The 14268-nt window shown below is 46.3% G+C and overlaps 2 non-coding genes across 2 annotated transcripts; both read right to left on the reverse strand.

Moving 5' to 3' along the window:
- Positions 1-4063: 4063 nt before the first annotated feature.
- TRNAP-GGG (transfer RNA proline (anticodon GGG)) lies at positions 4064-4137 on the reverse strand. Its single transcript has one exon. It is a non-coding gene; the product is annotated as a tRNA-Pro (tRNA).
- Positions 4138-7602: 3465 nt separating this feature from the next.
- On the reverse strand, positions 7603-7677 carry TRNAS-GGA (transfer RNA serine (anticodon GGA)). Its single transcript has one exon. It is a non-coding gene; the product is annotated as a tRNA-Ser (tRNA).
- Between the last annotated feature and the right edge of the window lie 6591 nt (positions 7678-14268).

Here is a 14268-nt window from a genome sequence, read left to right on the forward strand (position 1 = left end):
CTGCAGACAGGCTTTTAGTTTTGCCGCCATGTATAGAAGGCGCTGAGAGTTATAGCTAATGGAATAATACTAGGAAGGTGAAAGCCTTAAGTGACTCATACAACCGTCGGCCTTGAGAAAAAAACGCGTCAGGAAGTCCAATGGGACAAAAAACTATAATCATCAGCAATACTTATCGCCCCCCAAAAGCAAGTAAAAAATGCAATGGCTCATCCCTTTATAATCTCTAAGCAACGCGAAGCGTACAGCGCATACATTCATTGGAATCACGCATACAACGTACAGAAACGCGGAGTCTACTCGAGTGGTTAAAAAAAGGAAACACGTGACCTTCTCAAACATGCAATGGATCATACCCCATGAGGCTGAGGCTACAAGCGCCGAGCAAAGTGAAGCGAACAGTACGTACATGCAGTGAAATCGCCCATACAACACACAGAGCAGCACACGTTTCAATCCCCTGCTGAGAAAATGCAGCATAAAGTTGAAAAGAAACATCGTTGGTGCGAGTCTGTCCCCGCCATACGGGCGCGCGAAGCCGCGGCTAAGCGTCGGAAACGAACCGAAGAAGGCTAACTGCGAAAGCAGCAATTCGACAATGCGAAATGGCGCATTACCAAGTCTGCAGCAGGCTTTCTCTTTCACGTGTTACAGGAGTGTAACATGCTGCCCAGCTTTCTATAAAAGAGAGTGCAGAATCTGCCGAAGTCTCGGAGAAAGCGTAGCCAGATCATCCAACACGGAAACACGTTGGCCATGATCGAACGGAGGCGGATGTACCAATAACAGGCAGAGCGTAACGTCCCTAAGATGCGGGAGCTGCTGCCGTCAGATTCAATGCAGGCAAGGAAACCAAGAATAGAGAAATAATTGGCAAACTATAACGGCGCAATTTGCGGTACTAACCGCCAAATTTCTGAAGTTACTTGGCAAATATTGTCGTTGAAAGCAATGAGCTGAGAAGAACAAGAGGAGTGTCAAAGTAGCCGCCTGCTCTTCTTGCCTGTACATTGCGCCTTTGTTAACAAACAAGTAAATTTTTTCCATAGCCTTATGCTAACAAAGGTGTATTGAGTCGTGTCGGAGCACTTTATCGACTCCACGAGAGAAACATAGCGCCGTCCCTCTGTGTGAAAAAGAGAGCGCTTTCAGTGTAGCAGTCATCAGTGATTCATGTGACCGATACGTTGTTTAAAAACGCACCTTCACATCAGTGCGTGAGAACAGAGGTTTAGAGCCACATGGTTACAAAAGGGTCGCTCCGGAATCACCGCGCAGTGTCATTGAAGCGCAGTGAGCATTCAAGCACAGCTTCAGTCGAGGCGTAGCGCTGCCATCCACCATTTTGAATCGTGATGGACTGTCGGACGGAGGAATTTTATAGAATACGATGGGATTAGGGCGTGTTCCCATTCATTCCGACAAGGAAAGGAGGCATCTATAGCTCTGGCGACCAGGAAGACAGCTTTCTTCTTTTTGGCGCGCTCGATATAGAAACCCTCATAAAGCTTCTTTGTTACATGGCCTCAGCTTTTTGGCCCAAGGGTAAGCACAACACTTATTGCGCATAATATTTTCGTGTGCGATAGCGTCATAAATCGACTGTAGCCACCTTGTTGGTATCCGTTCCGGCAAAAAATACGGGCCGACCGCGAAGATAGTACAGTTTGAAATATGTGGACCGATCCCGAAGGTAGTGCAAGCTAGCACAGCGTTTCAAAGTGCTAGCTGACACGAGGAAAGAAAGCAAGGAACTGGCACGGGACGCATGCTCCCGACGTTTCACAGCGCAACTTTGGCAAGAGAGAATCGTGCGTGAGATCGTGGCCTAAATGTAAGAACATCGGGTTGCTGTGCTAGACGACGAAAGTTCGGTTCCGTTATCGATGATGCATTTCTTTATAGCATTATAGGTGAACTCCGCCCACTTGGATATAAACGAAAACGCAAGTAGTGTTGAGCGTATGCGAGCGGCGTCACAGTGAGTCCGAAATCGGAAGTTTAGAAGAGATATGGAAACCTCAATTTGATAAACGAGGGTCCAAGGACGCGCGCAGCTGTCGGGCCGTCGCAATCTAATTATGCTGTCGCACACTTCGAGAGTTCGCGGTGCTAAGTTCTGCCGCAGTGTCGTTTTCTTCTGAATTGTCGTGCTTTGTACCGAGTAGCGTAACCAAATTCAATACCGTCTCGACGCCAAGGGAAATCGCACTCCGACGAATGCGGTTGACACTTTCCCGACCCGGAGGCGTTTACCGTGCTCAGAGCTAAACGGCGAAGAAACCGGCGACGCCCTCAGGGTGCTTAGTATTATTTTTTTCAAAGGCGCTCGCATCGGTCGTACCGCATGCAGCGGGGGAGAAGGATTTGCGAAAATATTGCGCATCGAGTCAAGCTCCTTCACATGCCTTATCTGCAAACTGCGGGTTCTGAGATTCCATATCGTAAGGCGCACGAAAAAACGCAGTGTACGTATAGCGTTGTTGTGTATGCGTGCGTGAAACGAGCTACCTTATGCTTCTACCGTTCTTAGCCGGCGGCGTTCAATATGGGGGATTCAGCGTAGCCGGCGACCCGGAACGCCCCCTCGCGCTTGTCGCTTAAGCGCCAAATGCGTCACGCCCGCGGTGATTTCCAAGATTGTTGAATACTGCTTGGTGTTTTGCCTTTCTGTCACATTTTTGAGCGCGCACACATCTCGGTGCGATTGATTATTTCGTTATGCAGGTTCCTGCTCGAAAAGAGGAGGTATTTCTCGCTTCCTGGAAAAATACTTGCGCCGACAGACAGCTGGGACACAAGTGCTGTCGCCACAGGAGATATGCAAAACCTGCAAGTGGGATTCTCTACATACCCAAGTAATCAGTACGGTGAACCTCGAGCTAAAATCGCAATTAAGGTGTTAAGATGCGTACTGCTGGCGTCATTCATGCCTCCCTAAGGTCTTCGCACCCTCCAAGCCATCGAAACTCACGTTTTAGCCTAAAGGGGCCCTGAAACAATTTTTTAACGCAGTAAGAAAACGTTGTCGACCTGCTCACCCCTTCACTGGCACGATGCGAAAGACTTGGCCAAATTTTTTTTGCTTTATTTCATTTTCATAATGCTCTAATACATACAAAATGAAATATGAAAATGTTTCTTCAAGAACTAAGTAAAATGCAGTGGGTGAACAATATTGTTGAGCTGCCAGTTAAAGGTAAATATATGACCCAAGACTGATGTTTGGTACTTGCTCACGAAAGCCAGCAGCGCACTGTTTTTGGAGCTATACTAACAATAAATGGGAACAATAAAAGTTGTACTCTTCAAACCCACAAACACATTGAACTGTGAACATTTAAATCCAGGAGCGTGATGAAGAAGCAAAGAAGCATTACTTTCCAGCCGTAGCTAAGCAACCTACTACAATTCCTTCAGCATATTATTTAGATACATCTTTAGGAATTTTTATTTTGATAATTTAGTTTTGTTGAATGGTACCCCGTTTTTGTCACATATGTGTACTTGTCCCGTTTGTCGCACTCCGTGCACAGCCATCAGTAACGTCAGTAACGTCACTTGCCATCAGTAACAAGGGTCAATATATGAAACTTTGTGTTCAGATTCTTCGAAGAAGTGGGAGCTTCGTCAGTGTATATTTATTAGGCGATGGAGCACATCCGCCAACAGTCAGCCTAAGGACATTTCGATTGCCTACTGCCTGCTTTGACAGTTTAGGAACTACACTGGGATCAGTTGCACCATCGCCACTAGAATGGCGCTCTAAGTCGCTAGGGCAGAATATAATTTTGGTGATGCGCCTCTCTGTACTCTCGATATGCTGCAGAACATTCTGACGGCAATATGCATGTCTGCTGCCCGAGGTATATTTTTTTTTTATTTCGCATAAAATTATGATTCTAAATATGCCTTTTTCCTGTAATAGCTGTGCAGAAACCCGCAAAGTGGAGAGAAGTTATTAATAAAGGGAAAATTAGACACCCACCCAATCATAGCAATTGCTCCAATAGAAACCCATACGGGTTCCTGGAAGAAAAGCCTCACAGTTGAAGAAAAATTCGTCCTGGTCCGGGACTCGAACCCGGGACCACCGCCTTCCCGGGGCAGCCGCTCTACCATCTGAGCTAACCAGGAGGCTAGCAGATGGCAGGGCGAAGTCGTCAACAACTCGAAGCAAAAGCAAGAGTATGACGCACTAGTTTTGCGGACACCCGCAAAGTGGAGAGAAGTAATTAATAAAGGGAAAATCAGACGTCCCGCTAATCGTAGCAATTGCTACAATGGAAACCCACGCGGGTTCCTTCTAGCGATTTCTTTTAGCTTTCTGCCCGGTGTATATCATGCTGATGCGATACTCAATAAATAATTTTTGGCAGGAATCCATACAGGCCATAGAAGGCAGTCCGTCTGGCTCACAGCCCGAAAAGCATGCTTCAACCCTTATGTGGCAGCTCAACAATTTTGTTGAGTGTTATCATGGACACCTAAGTATAGCTAATAGCAAGCACAGTTTGACAAGGCCAATATGTGTTCTTGAGACGCACTTCTATGCAAATCAAAAATAGAGATTGCTTAAACAAAGGAACCATTTTTTGCAGTGGTCCGAATATGACCACCACGTGCGCCAAGAAGTGAGAGACGAAGCTCGCCAGTTCTGTGATCAAAACATGTGCTGGTGCTCAGAGTCGGCACATTTGTGAGGCGCACTGTTAAGCCGGCAACAAGATAAAGGTGAATATAGAGGCGAAGACTAATACTTGGATATCTACTGTTCTTGCAGGCCTTTTTGTTACGTTAAATTTAAAGGGTTAACGACGTTCCTGTGAACACGCGAGCCAAATAGTATTGCACTGCATGCAGCAGGGACTGTACAATCTCCTGTCAAAAGCAATGAACAATCGGCTGCTCTCGCTTCCTTAATGTCGTCACGTAGCCTCATGGCAATAAGCTGAAACGACAACAGCTAATGGAGGACTTTGTGATCGCGAGAACACTTTTAGTAATATAACTATTGCTCATATGAGTTAAATAAATGAAAAAGCATATACATCTGCCATTTCAAAAAGACAGAAAGATCATATCAGCTTCGCACTGCCGGTTTGAAAACGACAGTTGCGCATTGCTGCTTCTGCTGCACGTGGCCTCCGAGATGAAAAGCGCAGCGTATATACCGTGGCCGCCACGTGGTGCCGCCACGAGCCGTCTCACGTCTAACCTTTGGGCGGATGGATGGATGGATGGATGGATGGATGGATGTTATGAGCGTCCCCTTTGGAACGGGGCGATGGGTTGCGCCACCAAGCTCTTGCTATTATACTGCCTAATGTCCTACCTAGGCTAAAAAAAAGAAAAAGAAAAGCGCATGATGAATTCTCATAACCAAATTTTGTGAACTACTGTGAACTTTGTTTTCGTACGTCTCAGTTTTTTTTTTTTTCGTTTCCCTACTTTTCTTCCACCAATCTTCCAATCGCCTCTAATTAATCTCTATTTCAGACATGTTTACTTAGCGGGCATTGCTACATGGCGCCCCCTTGCAGTTTCTCTCGGGTAACTTCTAGCGGGCTACTGGAAATGAACGGAGAGAAAGCCACTGATTGGTCTGATAACTATACGTCTAACTTTGCTTGTGCTTGAAGGATTCGATTTTTTTTTGCACCAGGAGATTCGTTACGAGACGTAATTTAAAGGTGATTCCATTCTATGATTAGTCAGAAAAGTGTTTCAGGGCCCCTATAAAGAGTGCTGCCAGATAGAACACCGCCATATTGTCAGAGCAAGTCACATGTGTGGGAAAGCATGCTTACGGAATTTTGCACATGGGCAGCAAGCTCGCTGAATGCCGGCCTTGGCGCCTGTATTCTGGTGGAGGTGAGAGAGAAAGAAATACGAAAGAAAGGAGAAAGTCAGGGAGGTTAGCCAGAACTGAAAATCCGGTTTGGTGCTTTACACAGGGGGAAAGGAGAAGGTAAGGGGGACTAGAAAGATATGAAAGTAATGAAAGAGAGACGCGATCACAGCTGGTCACAATCACTGCTCGCAACCCCATCACAGTATCACGTAATAAACTAGAAGAAAGGGGGTAACCGAGGGGCCCGATTTTTATTAGTCATATCATAAGAAGCCAACGAACATTGACACCGAGGACAACACAGGTGAATTACTGCGCTTAGTAAATGAAATAAAGAAACGATAAATTAATGGAAATGAAAGTGGATTAAAAAACAACAGCAAGTGGGGAAGGATCCCACAACCTTCGCAATTTCCTCTTTGTTCTCCTTGGTGCCAGTGTTTGTTCGCTTCTTATCACAGGATCACGTGTAACACATGAAACACCAATTCAAGCTACATTCGCTTGTACAGGTCTGTGGCTCTTAAAAGCTGTACCAATGCCTTCGTTGCTGTCTGCTGCAATGAGGTCGGCATTCCAAAATAGTTTGCTCTGATAATGGTTTTTTATGAAAGCGAGATAGTGTCTCTACACTGTAGCGAGGAGCCAGACCGACCGTGTTGAAGGGTCTGCTTGCCACCACAATCAATGCACGTAACGTTGTTGGCTATTCCAATGCGAAAAGCAGAAGACTTTGTAGAGACCGCTACTTGCCATCACCGATTAAGCAGGGTGATCTTGCTTCGGCAGAGTCCATTTGGGATGATAAGGCTTAGTGAGGAGTCCAGGTGGTGCAGCCAATTATTTGGGAACTTGGGGCATTTCACATGCAGAACGTGATGTCTCGTGCAAGCGCTCGAAGTCTTCTAGCGGCATCTAACTTTGTTTACGGTATAGATTCCACTTTGCTGCCTTGAAGAGCTGACCGAGCAGTATTATCAGTGCGCTCATTGCTTATGGCGTCACAGTGATATCAAAGTCTCTGAAGTGTGACATGGTACCCTTTCTCGGCCATGGTATGAATGAGATCTCTTATCATGAACACAGGTTGTTTCTGTGGTCCGCGCCACTGGGGCGACTGCAGCGCTGCCTTAAAGTCACTAAATATCGACGAGATGAAGTGAGGCACAAAGACCTGCAAGTTCCGCAGCCGTCGATGTCGTCGGGTAAAACGACTCGAAAGTAAAGGTTGTGGCCCTTGCTGGGAAAACCATGCAGGACGGCTGAGCCATCCGTATATATACTACGCGGTCGTGGAGTACCTCTCGCGCAAAATGAGCAGAAGTAATTGTTCTAGATCTGGATACGACATCTCACACTTCCTTTTTCTCGTTCCTGATATGGTGAGGCCGTTTAGGGCGAAATGCAAAAAAAAAAAAAAAAAAAAAAAACTCCGGGTAATATGTTTTGAGATCGTCTTAAACAACCTAAATTAAATAGAATTATTGGGCTTTACGTGCCAGAACCACGATCTGATTATCTGATAATGAGGCACGCCGTAGTCAGAAAGGGGGTGGAGGGGGTCAAAATTATTCCGGACTCCCGACTTGTATACGGTGTGTCTGACGTAGTAGTTCTGCGGAAACCCGCAAGGTGGAGAGAAGTAATGAATAAAGGGAAAAACGGACATCCACCCGTTCGTAGCAATTGCTACAAAGGAAACCCATACGGGTTCCTCGAAAGAAAAGCCTCCGAGTTGAAGAAAAATTCGTCCTGGTCCGGGACTCGAACCCGGGACCACCGCCTTTCCGGGGCAGCCGCTCTACCATCTGAGCTAACCAGGCGGCTAGCAGATGGCAGGGCGAAGTCGAATTTGTCGACAACACGAAGCAAAGGCAAGAGTTTGACGTAGTAGTTCTGCGGAAACCCGCAAGGTGGAGAGAAGTAAAGAATAAAGGGAAAAAACGGACATCCACCCGTTCGTAGCAATTGCTACAAAGGAAACCCATACGGGTTCCTCGAAAGAAAAGCCTCCGAGTTGAAGAAAAATTCGTTCTGGTCCGGGACTCGAACCCGGGACCACCGCCTTTCCGGGGCAGCCGCTCTACCATCTGAGCTAACCAGGCGACTAGCAGATGGCAGGGCGAAGTCGAATTTGTCGACAACACGAAGCAAAGGCAAGAGTTTGACGTAGTAGTTCTGCGGAAACCCGCAAGGTGGAGAGAAGTAATGAATAAAGGGAAAAACGGACATCCACTCGTTCGTAGCAATTGCTACAAAGGAAACCCATACGGGTTCCTCGAAAGAAAAGCCTCCGAGTTGAAGAAAAATTCGTCCTGGTCCGGGACTCGAACCCGGGTGTGTCTCATTCCGTGGTTTGTTTTGGTACCTGAAATCATCACTTATTTTAGTTTTATTTAGGAGTGGTGAAGTGAGCGAACGAAGCTTGTGTTCATGCCGAAGGACACATGATCGACGATAACAAGAAAGCAAGTACTTTAAAAAAATATAAACCTTCAGAATTGAGGAGCCGCATCGAGGACCCGATATGCAATCCCCGCAGCGGGGCAAACGTGGGCGGAACAGCACGATATCGTGACACAGTGTTCCGAAACGCACAGCTCTTCGTTGTTGTTGTTCTTTTTCGCACAGACGTGCCATGAGGTAGACCGCGAATCAGGCGCTCTAATTTAGTGCAGAACCAATTGCCAGTGGCATCAACTGAACAGTACGAAAGCGGGGCGACTGGAGCACGACTGTAAATCTTTGGGCCGATCAGAAGGAGCGACGCTCAGACATGACGACCCGGAGACTCTGGGGCTGAACACACTCAAAGGGCTGCTAAAGAGAAACGCTGAGGGTGTGTTCAAACTATCGCAGACAGTCTAGGTAGAGAGTTATGGAACCAACCAAGAGAGCTTCGAGCCCAAGTAAGGGAACGCGTCTGGAACCGCCCGGACGACGCATGAAGGACGCCTCCACGACTTGACACAGCTCGCAGCGACAAGAAAAAGAAAAGAAAAGCGCACATTATCTCTGCATTTTAACTATTTGCGTCCCCGAATCTATGAAAAACGCAATATAATTTACACTAAGCGCGTCGGAAAGCGCGACTACGTTTCCTTGTGTGCAGACGAACTTCGCGTCGCGTTTCCAACCTTCCTGCTCAGTCGCCACCTTGTTTGGACAGCAACACAGGCTGCATCGTTTCCAACTTCGGTGCTTTCGTAGCGAAGCAGTCTTCAATGATGGCTTTGTCAATACTAAAACGAGATTTACGATGACCGCTGTCCATTTAGCTGTCCACTATGCCGTCTACGGCAAATACTGGAACGGAGCCTAAATTAGTTGGCCTTGGTGCTTTCAAAGCTATACTTTCCTACATTTCACGGAAGGGGCTTGAATATTAAGAGAAAATGAAGGTTCAAGTTCTAGTGACTTCATTTCGCGTCGGGAGCTTTGTACCGGTGTCTTGGCGTGACGTTACAGATGGAAAAGTATTTCTACTCGCATGGGCTGTTGTACAAGCGGAAAAGTTTTCGATACTTGCTAATTCCATTCTTTGACTACTACAGCATACAGCGGAGTATATCTTTACGCATAAAAATTGGTTAGGTCTGATGCAGACGCAGTCAAAATCCATGACGTCACGCCGAGCTGTGCGGGAAGAACAGGGTGGCGTCACGCGCGTCTATCGTTTTAGCACCTCATCATGCCCATCAAGCTTTCTCTCACGGCAAGAGTGGCTTTGTTGGTATTGAATGAGGCTAATTTGCCCGACTATTTCTTCTCTTTTGGGTCCACTTAGTCTGTGGAAGTCCAGAACAATCGTCACTCCCCGTGTGGTTGACGCACAGTTTTGCGGATTTCGTGAAATCAGACCATGCAGTTGACCTATACCGGAATGCGTCATGACTTGGCACCGGCTCCTATAGCACCATCCGCCATGGGCCGATGAGCGCAGTAGGCTTCCGCGATGATCTGCGCTGTAGGAGAATGTATCAATCGCAGCATGAAAGCATCACTGCACTTTTAGGGAAACAAATATGTGCATGTCAGTGAGCCAGTGAGAGAATCAGGGCAGTGGTGTGTTCGAATTTGCTGCTAGGAGGTTTTCGGAGGAACCACCGAAGTTTCAGAATCGAGCTCCCAAGCAATAAGTGGCCTTTCTGGTCGAGACCCCATTGTTCTGCCCCTTTAGCTCTGGCGAGTACGTCAACTGCAGTGCCTACCTGTATTAAAATTTCTGGGAAATAGGTTGCATGTAAGTCTTCGTTATCTTCAAGTATGAAACGGCTCCAGGGTTCAATCTCAAATTGAAAGATGCAGCGATGACGGGAAGCGCTGACTTGAAACGGTAGAGTTTTGCGCTCCTGGTTATACACAAGGGGTGATCATCTTTAATGTTTCCGGAATGTTTACTATTACCTGTCGCAGATACCATAATCTTAATCCTTGAGCTGGATTATTCAGAGAGGCGTACATTACTTCCACAAGAACTCGAAACACACATTCAACCAATGAATAAAAAATCACTATTTAACTTCTTAATTACTTCACGGCACATGTTGCAATTTACGAATTGAAGCTGGTGAGACTGCAAGGTGTATCCACTTGGAATAACTTTCCAGAATGACACTAGTTGACTGACTAACTGATTGTCTGATTTTCCGATTTTCGTACTATGAATGTCAATAATAATTAAATAATTTTAGCTCTCAGTTGCAAACCCGAAGCAAATAGTAATACCTCGAGTGCCCCTCAAGCGAATTCTGTCCCGCAAGCTGAAAATTCAGTATGGCTCAAGAACGAAGACAAAGAAAGGGACGCGCTGACATGAGCACATAGATACGTGCCAGTGTATCACTAGGATCTACATGCACTTCTAACACGTTATTTTTTATTAGCGAGAACTTGTTAAATATGACAAAAATATGATCACATCATTATCAATAGGCCAGTCGCTTTCAAAGAAAGCAAAAGTGTCTTCACAGCTTTGTGAATGCAAAGAGAGTACAAGAGAACTCCAACGGCCTGTAATGAAGTTTGGGATTTCGCGTACGCAAAGCACCTGGGTGCGCAATTTCTAAAATTCCCCAATGCTTCGCTCCGCATATGTGCTTCAAGGAGAAGGATGAAAGAAAGGATGAAGGCAAGGGTGCTAACCAGAAGAAGGCCTATTTGGCTACCCTACCCTGAGGGAAGGGAAAATAGTAATAGAACGAAGATAGAGAGAAAGAGAGGGAAGAGAAGATGATGTCGAACGCGCACATGCTCTCGGACGGTGCCTCACAGTCAAATGCGTTCCCACAGGTCAACCGCCCTAAAGAAGCCCAAACGTGCCTTCACTGCCTCGTGGTCTGATGAGCGATGGGTAAAGTACTCGAGGAATATAGCGGCTGCAGCGAACAGTGGTCGATGGCCCAGTCGTCGCAATCCGTGGGAGTCTTCCTCTTTGTGGTGAAAATCGAGGAAAGTGGCACACCAAATGTTCGACGTTGCCTTCGTTTTCCACTGCTGCAAATATAAATAAAAGCTACCTTGCAGCTTTGTGCAGAACGTAATGCGAACGCTATGGTCTTCTGGATGCTACGCTCGAGCAGCTTTCTCTGCGTGATGAGTTCTATTGATTTCGCAATGGCAGGCGACCAAGTGTCCATGGAAGTGAATAGGGGATAACGTCTCTTGAAGCACAATACATGTATTCCCATTTTCAAATTCCGACGTACTGTATCGATGTACATGATTGAGTTACTCTGCTCCGAGGAAGCGACGATACATCCTCGTCCGTTAAAGCATGCATGAACCGATTCCAATGGTTGTGCAATCGAGGCAAATGCTTTTTCTTACTGAAATAGGCATCAAGAAAAGTGTCATTTATTTTCATTGCGTATTCGTTCGCGTCAATATCCGTTGACCTCGTGTGGGGCACAACATGGACATCACTCTTGGCGCGTCCGTTTAGTCTCATGCAGGTGGGCAATATATATAATCAAAACTACGGTAACGCGGTGCTGCCACTGATTAAATATGGAGATTAACGGAGTACACTTCATGCAGCCTGGGTTGCATCGTGGACATTGCGCAGAGTGAAACGGACGCACTGACGCAGTCCACAAGGTTGATCGGAAATACATTCCAATTGGAAAGAAATGATGCGACTGCCGCATGAGCATATGCTTCCCTGTCTGTTCGTGCGGCGTGGTTTCCCTAGGGCAATGAAGCGCTTGCATTTGAGAGCAAGTCCGGCTTCTCAGGGATTTTCCAGTGATGGTATTAGTTTCAGCTGAGATAAGCGCCGTCATTAAGGACTACAGTACGTATCCCCCGTTTTGCGCGGTGAGATCAAACGCACTCTTTGATGAATAAACAGTTAGCCTCGAGAGAGTGTCTTGTTCATCAAGCCATCATAGTTGGGAAAAGCCCTTGGCACTCCGTAAGTCCTCCAAGTCTTCTGTAAGTTACAGTTGTTTTCAATGTAAATGCGTCGGCAAATCTGTGGGATATATTAAAGAAATGAGTCACGATTCTTCTCTTACAAGCGTCTCTACGACCATAGACAGTGGGATATACGCTATATTAAGGTGAAAATCCTATGTCCGGCGTTATGGCACCAAACTTCATAGGGAGTCGAACCCTCGACTTTTGGTGGGAGTCAAACCCACTAGCTGTGGTACTACTAAAGGCGAATTTAAGACCCACGACCTTTAGTGTGAGTCGCACCCACGACATTTGGTGCTAATTAGGGCGAATTCAATTAAGACCGACAACCTTTGGTGGGAGTCATATCCACGACCTTTGGTGTTAATTAGGGCGCATTAGGACTTCAATTTCTTTATAAGAAAGCGTGAAACTGAGGCCAAGAATCGTCAGCACGACCTGTGGTGTTAACCCACGACTTTTGGTGGAAGTCGAACGCACTTGTAGATATGGGCGAAGTGGCTATATCTCCAGGTTGGAGTCCAGTTGATAATGCAAGGTCGAGAGTCGAACCCACGACCTCAGATACGAGTCTAGCCCTCGACCTTTGGTGGGAGTCGAACCCACGACTTTTGGTGTCGATTAGGGCGAAGTTTCTTAAGGCACTCGAACCGGTCGAACCACCAGCCATAGGTTGGAGTCGAACCCACGACCTGTAGGGTTAATTAAGGTAAAGTTAAATAAGGCACAGTTAATTAAGATAGATTTACTAAGGCACTCGTACCTAAGACCTTTGTGGGAGTAGACCCCACTTGCAGATGTGGGTGAACCAGCCCCATCTCCAAGTTGGATTCCGATCGACATCGTGAAGGTCGAGAATCGAACCCACTACTTTGGTGGCAGTCGAACGCTCGACCTCTGGTGGGAGTCGAACTCATGATCATTGTTGTTAATTACGGCGGAGTTGATTAGGACAATCGAACCCACGACCCAACATGGAGATATGGGCGAACCGGCCATATCTCGAAGTTGGATTCGAATTGACATCTTCAAGGTCACGAGTAGAATCCACGACCTTTGGTGGGAGAAAACAACTAATAGGAGGTAACAATGCATTAGGATGAAAATATCAGGTAATGTATTGACTGTCTCATGAGCGGCCAGACTTTTGCCTTCATGCTCTTCAGCGTATGCTAAGGTGACTGTCAACTTTCCGCATCGGTGTGGTGCTGTTCTTGGAAGCTCATTTCTTGATACACTGACTCAGACCACGTGCTTCGGCCAAATGACTGAAATAACGTACGAAATTGTATGCGCAATTCTCATAGAAGGTTTTAGATTTTGCGCTCGCAAATGCGGCTTTAAATACCCAAAGGAACCTTTGCACACCGAAAGCGCGACACCCTGCTTGCGTATTTTTTCGCAGCTATGGGGTTCTTTTGTGCATATTTTCGCGTTCTTCCGTACGTCTTTACGTGCGTCCTGTCGTCCGGGTCCCCTAACATTGGGTACTCAACGTCCGACGACGCTGGGTGCACAAAAATTAAAACTCCCTAATGCGTATTCTACCCCGTTGTCCGTCGCTGTCGTTCACGTACACATACTCAAACTTTACCACCCCTTCACGTGTTGCTGCTCCTTGCGGGCGCAGGGATGGGGCTTCTGCTACCAGGAGTCATGCTGCGTGACACTCAACTATGATGATAACAGTCACATACATACATACATACACACACACATACACACACACATACACACACATACATACATACATACATACATACATACATACATACATACATACATACATACATACATACATACATACATACATACATACATACATACATACATACATACATACATACATACATACATACATACATACATACATACATACATAAGCGTAAAACAATTGACAGTCACAATTTCACTTTAAGGGGGTCAACATACAAAACCACAAGAACATTTGAAGACAACCCAATTCCCAGCCATCTACAGACGGTAGCCGGCAC

This window comes from Dermacentor andersoni, chromosome 3 (genome assembly GCF_023375885.2).
Source record: "Dermacentor andersoni chromosome 3, qqDerAnde1_hic_scaffold, whole genome shotgun sequence".
Lineage (NCBI taxonomy): Eukaryota > Metazoa > Arthropoda > Arachnida > Ixodida > Ixodidae > Dermacentor > Dermacentor andersoni.